The sequence below is a fragment of the Meleagris gallopavo genome, chromosome 15 (assembly GCF_000146605.3).
Source record: "Meleagris gallopavo isolate NT-WF06-2002-E0010 breed Aviagen turkey brand Nicholas breeding stock chromosome 15, Turkey_5.1, whole genome shotgun sequence".
Taxonomy (NCBI): domain Eukaryota; kingdom Metazoa; phylum Chordata; class Aves; order Galliformes; family Phasianidae; genus Meleagris; species Meleagris gallopavo.
In genome coordinates this window covers 15,853,284-15,858,730 of record NC_015025.2, presented here as the reverse complement: position 1 = coordinate 15,858,730, position 5,447 = coordinate 15,853,284, and the positions used below count along the sequence as shown (strand labels likewise).

Here is a 5,447-nt window from a genome sequence, read left to right as displayed (position 1 = left end):
GGATGTTTCCAAATTCCCAATCTTTTATTTACATCTCTGCTCTTTGTTTTAATGATACAGAAAACACATGGTAGAGAAACTCAATATTTAAACCAGGAAGGACTCTTGCCCCAAAGACAGCTCTGAGTGCCTGCAATTCCTTGCAGTACGCTCAGTGACACCACTTTGGCAGCTGTATGTGGGCTGGGAATTGCATCATGGTGCTAATGACGGAACAATAATGAAGTGTTTAACCTCCGACGTCCTTGAGCTTATGGGGAAGGGCCAATGAATAAAACAAGCCTGCCGTTCTGTGCGGAGAATATCATGCAACACATACTCGAGGCACAATCAAGAACCAGAATATCATTGAGTTTTCTCTTTTTTTTTCACTTTCATTTTCAGAACGAGCAAAGCTGCCAGCACAGGGGCTGGGGTAATGACAGACTGGCGTCACCGGGCAATCGGCATTAAAGGACTCACGCCTCGAGGCGCTGAGCGGCTCCGGCTGCTCCTCCGTGCAGCTGACCCTGCTGGGCTGCGGTCCTGGTGCGCTGCCAGCAGCGAGCAGCCGGAGCTGCCTGAGGGATGCAAGGGGTGAGGGAGCTCCACGGCCCCATACAGAGTGTTCTGGGGGGAAACGCATGTATCAGTTCAAAATCTGAGCTGCCATTATGTTGGGGTCTGAAATTAAAAGGATTCTGTGTCCCTCCCCACTCTCTTTTATTTTCTCAGTATTTTTCTTTTTAAAAAATGAGACTTCCAATGTAAAAAATGTGAAAACATTGTAACAAGTACTGCTAAGAATTAAGCAGTGTTTGATCATGGCTGAAAGACACAACTTGCAGTGTGTATTCTTCAGTAGTCTTACCTGATGACTATTTTGCAGTAGGGAAAGCGACTTCAAGATGGAAGAGCAAAGTAGTGGTAGGGATAACACCTCACTGGATTTTTCCTACAATTTTTCAGCGCTTGACTTTTGAACGATAAGCATGATTTAAATTACGGAGAGCTGAAAAGAGAATAAGCCAAAAAGCGCTGTTAAAGATGCTGTCTGACTCTTCTAAAACTATTCTAAGAACTAAATGTCTCAGAAATTCTTAGACTTTTGAAGACAATGTTAACAAAATGGGAAAAACATTAAAGTTTCATAACCAGGTGATAAAGTTTCTTTTGGGAACTTCACAGATAAACCCTTGCCTGGCAGACTAAACACCCTCCTTTTTTCTGTTATCTCTGTGCTAAGCAGAAGTGCTGACAAACCGAAGATCTGCCACTAGAGTATCCGAGTGAAAATCCAGGGTTTTCAGACTTTGTTTACAGTGGCATATCTTGCAATCATTAACAAAAGCTAATCAGGAAAATGCATATGGGCTTAAAATAAGCACTAGCTGATATCCGTCACAGGCTATTCTTTGGTCTGCTGTAAATAGTCATTGCATGTCATCTAACGTATGGTTCATAGTGCTATTCTGGGATATCCAGACACAAATGGGCTTTGCAATCTCCTGAGCTGAGGGTAGCTGCAGTATCGTGTTGCCGTGAACTCTGATATGAATCATACCGCATGTAATGCAGTTCTCAGAAAATCCTAGCTCTATGCTCTATGTCCTATGAAAAGTTACTCTGGGACCATTTTCCCCAGTGCAGTTATCTCAAGAATTTGCAGTGAAATAGATGTTGAAAAGATAATTTTCCCTTTTATAAGGATTTCCATAGTTTTCCTTCAAGCTTAACAGATAATTATTAGATTTCATGTCTTTATTAATTCAGCTATTGTGGTATTGAAGTATCAGAGCTAGATAACTGCCCACCAAACCTCAAGCAACCAACTGAAATTGTCCCAAAGAAGCGTAACAGAAGCAAAGAGGAAAAAAGACAAAAAATGGACACAAATAATAATGGAAAGTGGTGGGCATTATAGCAAGAAACACCATGTAAGTCTGAAGAATACACAAGTCTTTCCTGAGGCAATTATTTGCTCCCGATGTTCCCTGCTATGCAGATATCACAGTTGTATAATTAAGGCTAGGTCAGAGCTTTGCATATATTTCTTAATGATAGAAATGAGTACATCAGGGCAGCCTGTAGTATTACAGTGGTATTACAGATGGAGATTGACCTTATGCTGTAAAATGAACACAAGACATGATGTAATCACTGCCCATCAATATACTGGAGATGGAAAATTACTAATTTAAAGAACAGCTTACAATAACTAATGGACAAACAGATTACTAGCAAATTTAACTCAGAAATTATGGGGACCTTGGATTAACTGGAGCAATAGAGTTTTGGGAAGCCTTCTACAGAGAGATGGGAGGAAGAAAACAGCTTTAAAGATGACACATATAAAAGTATAAAAGTGTAGATGGGATTCTATGCAATGGCTTCCCAATAACTGGAACCTGTGGCACTCCCCAGCAGGGCACCTCCAGGAGCTTCCAATCCCTGAGCATACAAAAACCTGACAGTCTGCAGGTGCGCTCCGCCGTTCTGTCTTCCTCCATAGCTCCTGTGTTTGGGCTGCCCACAAAGCCAGGGCTTGGCCCCATGGGCTCCTCACTGACAGATGAAGGACAGTGGCTGGGCACAAGCTCAGGCCCTATTTCTCCATGAAGACCTTCAACAAGCTGAACTGAAAGTTCCCTAATTCATGTCTTGCCCAGGCACCAGCCCTTCCCTCCTTGCCATCCTGGCTCCCTCGCACACTATGGCTGGCTGGCGGAGTTCCCAGGAAAGAAAAACATCTGAATTTACTGTATATCAAACACATTCCAGTGATAGATTTAATGATGTAAGCTTCCACGAACTGCCCAGATTACGTCCCTGCTACGTTGACATGCTTCACGCTCCATTGGGAGACATTTTGGGTCTGTTGACACACAAAGATACTTCATGTTCACTGAAATGTGAGCTGAGGATCTAAAAATACGGCACCATGCTACAGGCTGGAGCAGCCCCACTGCCCACGCTTACAGAGGTGCTGTGAGGACAAAACCTCCTCATAGCAATACTGCACTGACCCTGCTGCCTCGGGGAAAGGGGTGAGCCCCAAGTCTCACACAGAATGGATTGGGAGCATTAAAAATATAGAGAAGTGTATTGAAAATGGCAAGTGCCCAATATCCACTGTTACAGAATTTTCTAAATGGGAATACTGACTTTTTCTCCTATAGGTATTTCATCTGTAGCTAGCCAGTACTTCCTCCTGTTGATATCCACAATTAAGACCAGAAATTAATCTCATTTAAGAGCCTTGTAACAATAAAGCCAATTTTTAATTTTTCTTTCAGTGGGAACCATGGCTGGACTTCCATTTAGATGACAGATTTTTGGGGCACAGTACTCCTTCCAATGCATTTTTACAATAGCAGACCCAGTGAAAACTAACTTTAATTGAGGCTTGGCAGGAGTGATCTCTGATGCCATGAAAAGGCAGCTCAGTGTCTGTACCACAGAAGCTTCATCACCATCCCCAGCTTTTTTTCCTGCGCTGTTGTAGATCTCCTCCTTTTCCTGTATAGAGAGGGGCACATTTTGGAAAGTAATTTCCCTGATGAGTGATACTGTGACTTTAAATAGCAACCAAGTGTGCAAAGGCAGAATTTATGGTTACACTCAGTTCATTGAGCAGCAGGGAACTGTCTCATTTGCCAGGGAGCCGACTACCATGCATGACTGTGCACATTTAGTCTGGAGGGAGCTGAGTGAGTTAGTGGGTGCTGTGGTGGGTTCCGTCTGAGCGAGGGGAATGACCCTGAAGCATTGCTCCAAGGAGACTTCAGGCTCTGAAAGGCACAAATATGCTTCCAAACTCCTAGAATAGAAGGATTTTTAGTGGATTGCTTTAGTAAGTAAAAGCAATCTATTTTTCCTGTGTAAGGAAAAGCCCATATGCTCATTGAGTATTCTGGCATATGACATCAAAAACCTTGCTGTACTGGCAAACTTAATGAACTGTAGTTCTGCTGCAGTAACACTAGGAGAGATCCACAGTATGGTGCCAGGAGCACCCAGTGTTGTTAAGCAGAGAACAGATAGTGTTATCAGTGTGTAATATACTCCAAGATTTTTAGTGATACTGAAATAAAAAAGGATCAGGAATTCATTATAAAGTATGGATTATTAAAAATAGATCAGTCCTAAAATAGGAAATGCTTCAGTCTGACTTTCTCCATTAAAAGTGAGATACATCCAGGTTTAAGTACTGAGGCCAAACTCTGCCACGTGTACCATACATAATACTGACATTTCAGCTACTACTAACCTACTAGGAATCCATAAGAGCTCATGCACTCAAATAAACATAAGAGTATGATGGAATACCTGCTTATTGCCCACTAGCTGCCCCTGTGACGGGACGCTTCAGAGTGAATACTGAGAACAGCTGGATTGACAGCTCCCAGCAGGAGCAATCCCTAGCCAGCATTAAAAAGTGTATTTTCTTGAGTATTTTTGTAATGAGATTTAAGATATTTTAAAACCGATCCCATGAGATAACAATGACTTCTGATAAGGCAAACAGATGAAGCCGCAGTGTTTCCCTGCACTCAGTGTAAGGGCTGCTGTGCCGGTGCCACAGGCAGAGCTGCCCACAGAGCCCCAGGTGTGCGCTGTCAGAAAGCTGCTCCTCTTCTGTCCTTTCAGCTCTGCTGTGCCACAGCCTGCGAGGAGGCGATGGAAGCACGGGGAGCTGCTGGCATCGCTGGAGGCTTCTGTGTTGGGCTTAGTGATGTGGAGGAAAGAACGTGCCTTTGGATTCCTACATCTGTGTGAGCTGTTCTGTGCATCAATCAAGCACAGAACACGTCGGTTCCCCATGAGCTGTACCTGCAGTGCCTGCAAGGCCGGTGATGGTTCAGGGATTACTGAGCCGTGGTTACACACTGTGCCTGCAGCAGAAACGAGCCTTTCAGGTACTGAGAAGTTATATTTCGATAGCGTGGGGCAAAGAAAAAAAAGACCAGCTTAAAATTACCGGGACAGTAGATGCCTGCAACACCTGAGGAGTGACACGGGTTCACTTTCCCTCTTCTGAAATCCAGCCCTTCCAAGACTTCTTTGGAGCGTTCATGCTACGACATTATGCCCTCCTCCCAACTTGCGACGTACCTTCATGCTGATGCGAAGCTGCAGCAGGCAGCTGCGTTGGCTTATTCGCCTGAGCGAGTAAAGGCGAAGCTCCGCGCACGATCAGCGCCCTCACGATCACCGCCCGCCGCGTCCAGCGGCGCCACAGACTTCCCGCGCATCCCGCCCATCGATGCCACGGCAACGGCGGAGCAGGAGAGATGGGCCGAGCAGCGCGCCTCCCTGCCGCAGGGCGCCCTCTCTGCTCGCGGGAGGACTTCCTTTCTGTGGCGGCCGCTCCTCCTCCCGCAATGGGAAGCACCGGCCCGGCATGCAGCGCGGCGCCCCTCACTTCCCGGCCGCGAAGATGGCGACTCCCATGCACCGCCTCATCG

General features: G+C 45.4%; 1 long non-coding RNA gene across 3 annotated transcripts; it reads right to left on the bottom strand.

The window, feature by feature from the left end:
• LOC104913318 lies at positions 1-5,441 on the bottom strand. 3 transcript variants are annotated; one of them, XR_004161452.1, is made up of 4 exons: positions 4,961-5,441; positions 4,813-4,874; positions 851-991; positions 1-609 (listed from the first exon to the last, which is right to left on the bottom strand). It is a non-coding gene; the product is annotated as an uncharacterized LOC104913318 (long non-coding RNA). The 3 variants fall into 3 exon arrangements; XR_002120022.2 differs by having other exon boundaries at positions 851-4,874; XR_004161451.1 differs by lacking the exon at positions 4,813-4,874 and having other exon boundaries at positions 5,095-5,441.
• Positions 5,442-5,447: the final 6 nt, after the last annotated feature.